Source organism: Lycium barbarum, chromosome 7 (assembly GCF_019175385.1).
Source record: "Lycium barbarum isolate Lr01 chromosome 7, ASM1917538v2, whole genome shotgun sequence".
Lineage (NCBI taxonomy): Eukaryota > Viridiplantae > Streptophyta > Magnoliopsida > Solanales > Solanaceae > Lycium > Lycium barbarum.
Window position 1 is genome coordinate 107571256 of NC_083343.1, and position 10303 is coordinate 107581558.

A 10303-nucleotide genomic window follows, 5' to 3' on the forward strand; every position below is an offset into this window, starting at 1 on the left:
CATGGACTCATTTATCGCAAATCAAAAAGTACAACATGTGTTTTTTTTTTTCATATCTAAAAAAATGTAAGTATTTTATTTTACAGCAAAAGTACACATCATTTCTTGTCTTTAAACTTAGGAGCATATATGAATCAATTGCCTTGCAAAAAAAAGAAGAAAATGTACTTATAACTCTGAAAAGTCCCAATCCAGTATACAGACATGAAACTAAAATCAGTGAATAAGTATCCGTGAACAGGTAATAACAGTGTTATAACGGAGCAGACTAATCAAAACATCCATCTCGAAACGTTCATATTCACAACAGATATTCACTAGTCTCTTAATCTACTACAAGAAGGCAAAACAGAGCGTTATACCATTACTATCGACTATCTAATTCAATAACTAAAAATGTTTCAGCAAAATTACTTCTGCTTTAGGTAATGCACGCGGAAAATTTGATCGCTCAGCCACTACTTCTGGTCTTGCCTCAACAGGGTCAATATAAAACCAATGTTCAATTTGCATTCTCACCAACACTAGGGACTTCGCTAACAAAAGCTTGGCAAGCTGCAGTTCAGGTGTAGTTCCGAAAAAGTATACTAGCATAACTTCTTTGAGGTGATTAAATGCTATATCAGAAAAACGTTCGAGTTCAAGGGAATCTGGACAACCATAATCTTCTACGGTGGAAACCTAAGAAAGATAACAAGAAGTCAAACTCTCAGTTGAAGTACAAAAAAAAGAAAGCCACTAAGTAGGAAACAAAGAAAAGGATCAAATCACTACAAACCTGCATTTCGAGATATTCTAAATATGAGAAGCTACTCAACAAGCAAAGAGCACAGGAGAGCGAATATGATTCATACATCATAATATCAAGCAGGTAAAAACGTTTTGACACTGTCAATATCAAAGGGAAGCCTTCTTGCTACTTCGTCCGGTTCATCATCATAGATCTAGGAAAAGAACACCAAGATTCAAGACGTGTCAGCCCAAAAGAAGTTTTATCTGTGAAAGTCATAAGAGTGAAGTCGTGAAGCAACATCTACCTCAGAATAGTTGTAGTTCAAGCGGAGGTGCTCGAGAGCAGGACAACAGTCGAAAAACTTTCCAAAACCAAAAATTTCAAATTCCTTAGAAGAATGGTCGTAGCATACCAGAGAGACTTTTTCCAGAAGAGGGACATTCTTTAAGCATATAGAGCTTATATTGCCCTCGAAATCAAAAGATCTCAGCTTGGGGGCATTAATTTCAGTTGTGTTTACAATTCCGAGATTTCCAGTGCCAACTGCTCAAGCAACAGGCAATGAGACATTAAATTTCCGAGGAATTCAGAAGAAATTGTGACTCTACGAAGTTCCAAGCAAACTAACTTATCAAATCCTTGAAAGGTTGACGGAAGATCTATTGAGCAATTATGAAGAGTTAGATGCCTCAACTGCGAATATGTGAAAAGTGAAGAAGGCAATTTGTATGGAAGGCGAAGAACAAGATGTTGAATGCCATTCCTAGAGAGGAAATATATGAAATTATCAATATTTGGACAACTTTCAATGTCGAGGGTAGACTTAGTAATTGGTCCTTCACGAAGGGTCAAAAGCTGGAAGATAATCTTTGTAAATTTCTGTAGGGAATGCAATATCCTTCTTTGTTCTCCAAAGAGATGAACCAAGCGTCAACTCTCTAAGTCTACACCAGTGATACCTTCATTTCTTTGATAAAAAGCTTGTCCTGACAGCATCTTTACAAGGCAAACACATCAGAATGACATCGATTACATTATCAGGAAGGTTGCTAAGAACGTCAGGAGGTAAATTTTGACAATGCTTTCTTCCTTTAGGAGGCATCATAACAATAATCACCAAGAACCTGCAGAAATCAGCAATCATACTAAGGAATCTCTGAACTATCCGGACATAACTGCTATTCAAATTGTCAAATCAACATAAGAACAAAACTATCGCTTATGACAACTATCACCAAGAATCTTGTCATAGAAAAGAATAATTATCACCAAGAACCTGTAGCTATTCACATGGTCAAATCAACATAAGAAAGAAAGGTGCATTCTAGTTGAAATCGGTGAACAATCACCTCTTAAAATCTATGTTATACGGATATTGTGCAGATTCTTTAAAATGCACAAAGAATTAAGAAGGCAAAATAAAAGTCGGCAATGCATACGGTAACACAGGGTAATATCTATCAATTGCATTCTGACAGCAAGAACAACACCTTCCATCAATACTTCATATTAAGAGGATGATTCAGGTTTGCGTAGTTGGCTTGTTGTTTTCCTTTTTTTACTTTTACCTTGGGTCTGTTTTATTCTTTTCCAACATCTCCTAGCATGATTAGATGACTCTGTTAATCACTGTAGTTCTGTATAGCTTAGCCTTAGTTTTCTTGACATGCTTTAACAAAAGCTAGTAAAAGGAAGCAACTTTTATTGACTGAGCATTGTGTTCCACATTCCTATATCCACAAGCATTTTGAATCATTTCACTAATATCATCCTCTTAAATGCTATCATCTTCTACTTCATCACTACATGTGACATTAGATTTTTCAACTCTACTACCACTTCACCGTGCAAGTCCCACACTTTATAAGAATCCCAGAAACTCTTCTTCAATAAGTCTCCTCTTATACCGATTCTTATCTTGAACACGGTGTTCATACACCCTTTACAAGGAAATCAAATCATAGTGCTCACCCTGGGTTGACTGAATACCCAATTAAGAAAGTCTTCCATTCCATCTTCTGGAGCTAAAATTTTGGTATTAGCAAATTTTATTCAGATCTCTCTTACATTATGTATTTGGTCCTAATGACCCTTTGTATTTGACTTTTTTGACAATCGGTACCCCGCAACAAAGAATTGATCCTATACTTGGCCATTTTATAATTGTTAACCCCTCAAAAGAAAAAAAACAAAAGAAGGAAAAACCCGTAGCTCTATTTTAATGGAGGCATAGAGAAGATCTATAGAAGGAAATAAGTGTTGGCATCGTTAGACATAACGGGAATGGTATTTTAAATTTTTTTACATATCAGATTAATATGTTGTGACTGTTATTCTACATTCTCACATGCCAAACAACATTTGATTCAAATTGAATTATAGAAAAGATAAGTGCATGGGCTAGTTAGGGCCAGTTATTATTTGAGGGGTAAAAATTATAAAATAAATCAAGTATAAGGAGTAATTAGGACCAGCTTATAGCCTATTTGGTCAAGCTTTTTAAATCAGCTTATTTTGAAAAATACTTTTTTTAAAGAGTGCTTTTGGCGAAAAACAGTTTGTTTTTGGCCAATTAATTTAAAAAACACTTTTGAGCAGCAATTAGTGTTTGACCAAGCTTTTTAAAAGTGCTTCTAAGTGTATTTTTCCCAAAAGTATTTTTCAAAAAAGTGCTTTTGGGCAAAAACTATATTTTTAACTTCTGAAAAATTGTTTCTGCTACTCTCCAAAATCACTTATTTTCTTCCAAAAGCTTGGCTAAACACCTCACTTTTCTAAAATAAACACTTATTGAAAAAAAAAATAATAAAAAATAAACACTTATTGAAAAAAAAAATAAAAAAAAATAAACACTTTTGGAGAAAAGTAAACTTGGGGGATTTATAAAACACATCGAGTTTAGTAGGGTCTTTAAATATTCTATCTTTCAGAATTAGTAACACCTGTTAGTGGCGATCCAAGATAACTCGCCATTAAAAGTTTACTTGCAGCGACTACATGAGTCGCTATTGAATGTCCCTTTGGGGACATGTGATAAAATTGGAACGATACAGAGAAGTTTAGCATGGCCCCTGTGGAAGAATGACACGCACAAATTGAGAAATGGTTTAAATTTTTAAGTAGGGATCTAGTAGCTCAGTTGGTTGGCTACCTGAACTTTCACTTTGATGGTGAGGGTTCGAATCCCCATGTTGTAATCCCCTCCCCATTTCTTCTTTCCCTACCCCTTATGTAATAAAAACAATTTAAAAAAAAAAAGTCGCTACTGAATGTAACTTTGTTGCAACAAATAAGGTCGCCACTAAATTTCGTCACGAGTCCCAACAAGTCTCTATTTCTTTTAGTGACTTAAAGAACACATACACATACCCAACAACTAAAACATAGCATGATAAGAAGACACAAGAATAATTTCCCGAGATTTTAAAGTTCATCCAAAATGGAAAAGAAATTATAAAACAAAAAATATATACAATTAAAACAGATTTTATGCTTACCAAGAAATTGCTGATGATTGAAGATCCAAAAAGATGGAAAATCTGCTTTTCTATTTGATTTCCTTAAGCAAAATTTGTACTTTTTCAAGATTCGTAACTATGGGAGTGAAAAATGAAAACGTTAATTTACTCGATTTTAATGAGATAACCTTTTCCAGTCGCCAGATACATTTTCATTCCTACCCTCTAACAATATAATTTTACTACTCTGAATTAATTACGTTGGACATTTCTATAATATGTCTCAGTTACCTATATACTTTTTGTACTTAATTAAAACCAAATATTTACATCATGTATGTTATGACTAGGAATATAAACCCCTCATATGATGAAAATTTTACCAAAAACAGATGTTCATCGATCTAAGTAAATCAAGATAATTTGAAGCGGAACGATAAATAAGCAAACTAAATAAATATGAATGACCCTGATGTAATACAATGTTAGCATATTTTAAAATAATATAAGTAGCTTACTTGTTTAAGGTGCAACCTCTTAAATAGGAGATTTGCAGTAATCTCCTATTTAAGAGGTTTTAAAGATGCATGTTCCAAAAATACTTATTATCCTTTTTTCTTTTAGCCAAAGGCGTGGCAAATATTCGGCAGCATAAAGGTTTGTTTGAAAAGTACAATTTTAGTTAAACATATACTAATTTCTTTTTTAAAAGGGTAAATTTGACTCTTTCCCTAAAATAAATGATGTTTCAAAAGTTCTATGACGTGAAACTTTCAACCAGGGATAAAATGGATGACATGAAGGTGAAGACACAAAAAGGTTATAATGCGGTGGTAATTAATTTTTCATCCTAAACTAGATGACCTGAGTTACCCAAAAAATAGAATTCTCTTTAATAGTAGGGAGGGTTTTACCATTAAAGAATTTTTTTCTTATTCGAATGGAAAAAAGGGGTGTTCTTTTTTGAAAGACTATCTTTGCTTTTTTGGTTACATAATTAGTGTATGCATGCTGCAGTTATAGGTATTGGAAATATTAAACAATATCAATAAGAAAAATGAACAAAATGATAGAATCAACTTATAGGATGAACGCTGCGTCGTGGCAAGCCACTGTCTTGGAAGCGATTTTAGACCGACTACGGTGTAAATCGTTTAGCCCGACTGCTCCCCAAGGTTCCACAGCACTTCCAAACACTTACACTAGTGGCTGGAAGTTTGGAATTTGCACAAACTGAATTGCCCAAAAATTGGAAGGAAAAGAAGAACTTTTAAGAAATTAAAGAAGAGATGATTTTTCTGTGTGTATTATGTTCACCAATGACACAATTTATATAGGAGATGACAAAAGCTGTTACAAAGAGGAGACTTAATGGAGATTAATGAACATTAATAGAATTAATGGAATTAATGGATCATTATTCCATATGTTACAGAATTCATTTGGAAAGAATGAATATGTTCATATTCTTGTAACGTGTCTATACTCTTTGCATTACACAAAAGTAGGATTAATTTCATCAATCCCCCACTAATGCAAAGATAAATAGTAAAAATAAATTTTGGGCAGAAGGAAAGAACATGTACTTAGGTGTCCAATATCTTTCGATTTGAATTGACACGTAGTGAAGTGAGACAACAACCAAATAACCACAAAGTGAAGTACTCTTGAACTGAATGCTCTAGACAAACAGCCCAAGTTTTTCATAAAAGGCGGCCAAACCTTTATACTTACGTAGGTGATTCCATCAAGTCTATCTCAAATAGCCACCTTAAGGCTATGAAATCATTAAGAGCAAAAATAAGCTCAACCTTTCTCATATTAAGCGGTCAATCCATTTAATGCTTCTCAATAGCACCACCACAACGGATTATGGAAACATTAACAATAAAACTCAAGTAAATTCAACGCACCACCATAACAGGCTATGGATTAAGAGTAAAACTCAACCTTACAAAACATTACCACACGCCATAGGGATAGGATATGTAGTGTATATTGACAGCCTATATGGCTTCATTTGACCACAAACAGGTATGCACCATATTATCTCAATCTATGGGCGTTAGCCTTATCCCCCTTGACATTTCAACGATTATTCTCTTTGTAAAAATCTTAGTTAAAGAATTCGTCAAATTTTTCTCGATGTTACAAATTCCAAGGAAATAACACCAACTTCAACAATTGCTAGACAACATCATGTCTAATGCGAATGTGTCTCCTTTTTTCATTGTACACATACTCTTAGCAATTTCAATTGCCTCCTGTGAGTCACAGTGTAAAGAAATTGTTGTAACTTGTTCCCCTACAATGGCATGTCTTTTCAACTAACAACAAAGCTTGTACATAACTTCTACCTTGATATCCGCTGATTTTTCAACTCTTCATCACCTTGACATCCACAAAAGAGATGTAATATATCTTTCACTAATTGTGTTCTTGAAATCAGCTAAGTCCAAATTCACTAGTTCAATCAATTTTTTTTTCTACTATTGACAGTCTTAAAAGGCCTTTTGTTATGTTTTGCTTATACTCAAGCTGGGCACTTAGAAAATTCATCAACATTCATTGCGAGAATTAAATCCACATTTCTAAGCATTTTAATAGAAGCAATATTAACATGACCCAACCCACCCTGCCACAAATCAATAGACTCAATAATACAAACATAATTGATAGTATTTCATTATTAATGATCTTTTAAAGTCTAGAAAAATTCACATTTTCAGTTATCGAACATACTTCAGAAGAGATATTAAAATTATCATAAAGGTTCACCAACCTTAAAATAATTTGTAAATGTAAATATCATTTATTTACACGGTCAAAAAATTGTATAACAACTTCAAGTGTAGATATGAACCTCCCGATTTAAATAATTCATATCATTTCACAACTTGAAATTCAACTCCACATGATCTTACACGCAACATATTTATGTTAAAAAAATAATATGATGATACCAACACTTAGTACGCATTTTAAGATCTTCATAAAAATTGATATCTACCCTAATCACTTATATCACCAGTACTTTATAAGAAACACAAGGTTAGATTCATAAATAAATAAGAGTGGATTTGTATGAAAATAGAACTCGATTTTTGCCACTTTCTTTTCCTATACTTTAAAATTGTCTTTGTCTTCCCATTTAAATATGACAATTTCTACTCCCAAAGAGAATTATTGTTGTCTCGGGTTTGTGTTCGTTCAAATCTTTCTCTGTCCCATAGCTAGCCTCGCTCCTAATCGTTTACGTTATTATTACGATTAGCATGCCTCCAAAACTTATTTGACGAAGATAACTACACATGAAATTAAACAACGATCTTGAAGTGAACATCTCAGTAAGAAAATTATTTTATGAACAAGAGCAGTGTATGAAGTCAATATTTTTCTTCAATCAAAAGCTCACAGCTTGGTTAAATCGGGAATAATTAATCTATTTCTTGTCAATTCATACCCTCTAAAATAATGTACTTTAATTTAACATTATAGTTTAATATTAAAACGTCATGCTCCAACACATACATGAGTTCCCTTAAATATATATAACACCCATCCGATCAACTTTCATTATCATGATAAGCAACAAAAGTTTTGAAATAAATATTAGGATACTTGCTAGAATTTCTTTTTAGCACTATATTCACAATGTTGTCTCAAACAAAATGTTCGCTAGTAACCATTATCCAATCACAAGATTTATCTTTTGCAATGACTATTACGACTTGACAATAACAATTCATCGATGCGTCGGTTTAATTCCTAGCGGAATACTCATCAAGTGGGTTTGTAACCACTCGACCTCATTGTCAGTAAATTCAATATTACAAACCCATACATGATAAATTCAGTTACTTTGTTTTTTCCCTTCTAAGTCGAGTAGCATAACATAACAAGGCATCCCTACACTTTCAAATATTTCAGTCTAAATTTTTTTTTTTTCAAAATTCATAAGAGATCTTTCTAGTCTCGTAACGTATCCTATCCTCTTATTATTGTTGTTGTTGTTACACACAAATTTATACACCAAAATGTCTCAGAGACGAAATAAGAATTTGCTTCAATATGTTTTCTCACCAAAGAAAAGAACTTTGAAAAATATACATAATATAGGTGTAGATCCCCCCAACTGATTATAGGCAAAGTTAATAGTCACATAAAATATGCAATCCAAGTAACGTTCTTCACCGATAATAGTCATTCAATCACCTTAATTCCGAGTAACAGTTTGAGCACATTAAGACCATATAATTACTATTCAAGGTCTAACCATTTTGAACAATAAAAAACCGATTGAAATAATAAAAATTTAAATTTGATAAGAAGAATCTTGACATTATTTTCTCAACATAAGAAAAAACTTAACCTTGCATTTTCTAATATTAGTAAAATCTAACATATCCAACTCTATCATGCCATAAGTCAAACTAATCAGTCAAGCAAACAAAGTACTAATGTTTTCATCTTAATCATCTTTCAAAATATGTTTACCTCTAATAATGCCCATAAATATTAGAGAAAATTTCATAAATATACAATTTGCTCACTTACATTGCAATAAAATAGCTCAAAACTTACGTTGCAAAGCTTTAACCTAAAAACAATTTGATATAGTACTATACAATTATATACAAAAGACAATTACATTATGTATATAGGTGTTTGAAGGTGTGTACATATTTATACGCCTATATACATAAACACCCATATACAATATTATAACCCATACACCCATATACAATATTATAACCCATATATCCATATACACTCATATACCCATATACATCCATATACACTATTATACAAAAAATAACTTCAACACCACCAACTCCCATATACACCCATATACAGCACCAACCCCAAATCTTTAGCTCTATATACACTCACATACACCAGAACTTGCGACCAGTCAACGCCGGAGTAGAAGTGCTAGCCGGAACTGGCGAGGATAATGACGACGACATTAGGGTTTTTTATCGACGATGGAGCACCAACCACACTAGATCTGAGACAGAGATGAGGAGGAATCGTCGAAAACCACCATCCATATCAGATTTGAGAGAGACGAGTGGGTCGCTCACATCCACCAAATCTGAGAGAGTGAGAGAGAGAGAAACTCATCGCAGCACCGACAGTTCTCTTGAGAGAGAGAGAGAGAGAGAGAGAGAGAGAGAGTAAGAGATAGAGGAGGCTGAGTCATTTTTTGTAAAGTTTACAAATATGGGTTAATTTTGGTAGCATTGTTACCCTAATTGATACACAGTGTAATTATACCTAAATACAAAGGATTAATCAAGTCACAACATTTTCATCCATAACATGAAAAATATTAGGCACAAATAAACTATGGTTACAATATCCATTGTTCACAAAAATATTATTTAGGTTGACACAACCTTATCATACTTAAATAAAACCTTCACTCCACTTTTTTTTTTTCCAATTACGAGCTTTAGAAAAACTTTCTCTTTTCAAGAACTTAAGTAGTTCTTGAATCACCAACATAAGTGAATCTTTCTTCTTCTTCAAACTGGGGTGACACAATATAAACTTTGTTAGCACAAATGTGCTTAGTAGCACATGAGTCTAACACTCAATCTCTTGCCTTAGCTGCAAGATTTATTTGAGAAATGACCACAACAATTGTATCATCCGCTTACTCAAATTTATTCATGTCAAAATTTCTCATTTTTTTTTAGAAAAAACTAATTTCTTATCTTTTTTTTTTCATGACCACATTCTTAAAGAGGAAATAAAGTATTTAATCACTATAATATGTATAGAATTATTTTACCTCTTCATATGCTACAGATCAATAATGTATAAAATACGTTGCTTTCAAATTGTTGGAAATATTAACAATATCAATCAGTAAAATGAACAAAAGGATAGAGTCAACTTCTTGGATGAACGCTACATCGTGGCAAGCCACTGCTTTGAAAATGATTTCGGACCGACTAGGGTGCAAATCGTTTAGCCCGATCGCTCCCCATGGTTTCACAACACTTCCAAACACTTGCACTAATGGCTGGAAGTTTGGAGTTTGCACAAACTGAACTGCCCAGAAATTGGAAGGAAAAGAAGAACTTTTAAGAAATTAAAGAAA

The 10303-nt window shown here is 33.1% G+C and overlaps 1 non-coding gene and 1 pseudogene across 1 annotated transcript; one reads left to right on the forward strand and one right to left on the reverse strand.

The window, feature by feature from the left end:
- Nucleotides 1-863: 863 nt before the first annotated feature.
- LOC132601714 (F-box/FBD/LRR-repeat protein At2g04230-like) lies at nt 864-4101 on the reverse strand (annotated as a pseudogene).
- On the forward strand, nt 3748-3850 carry LOC132604688 (U6 spliceosomal RNA). The gene has a single exon (XR_009568802.1). It is a non-coding gene; the product is annotated as a U6 spliceosomal RNA (small nuclear RNA).
- Nucleotides 4102-10303: the final 6202 nt, after the last annotated feature.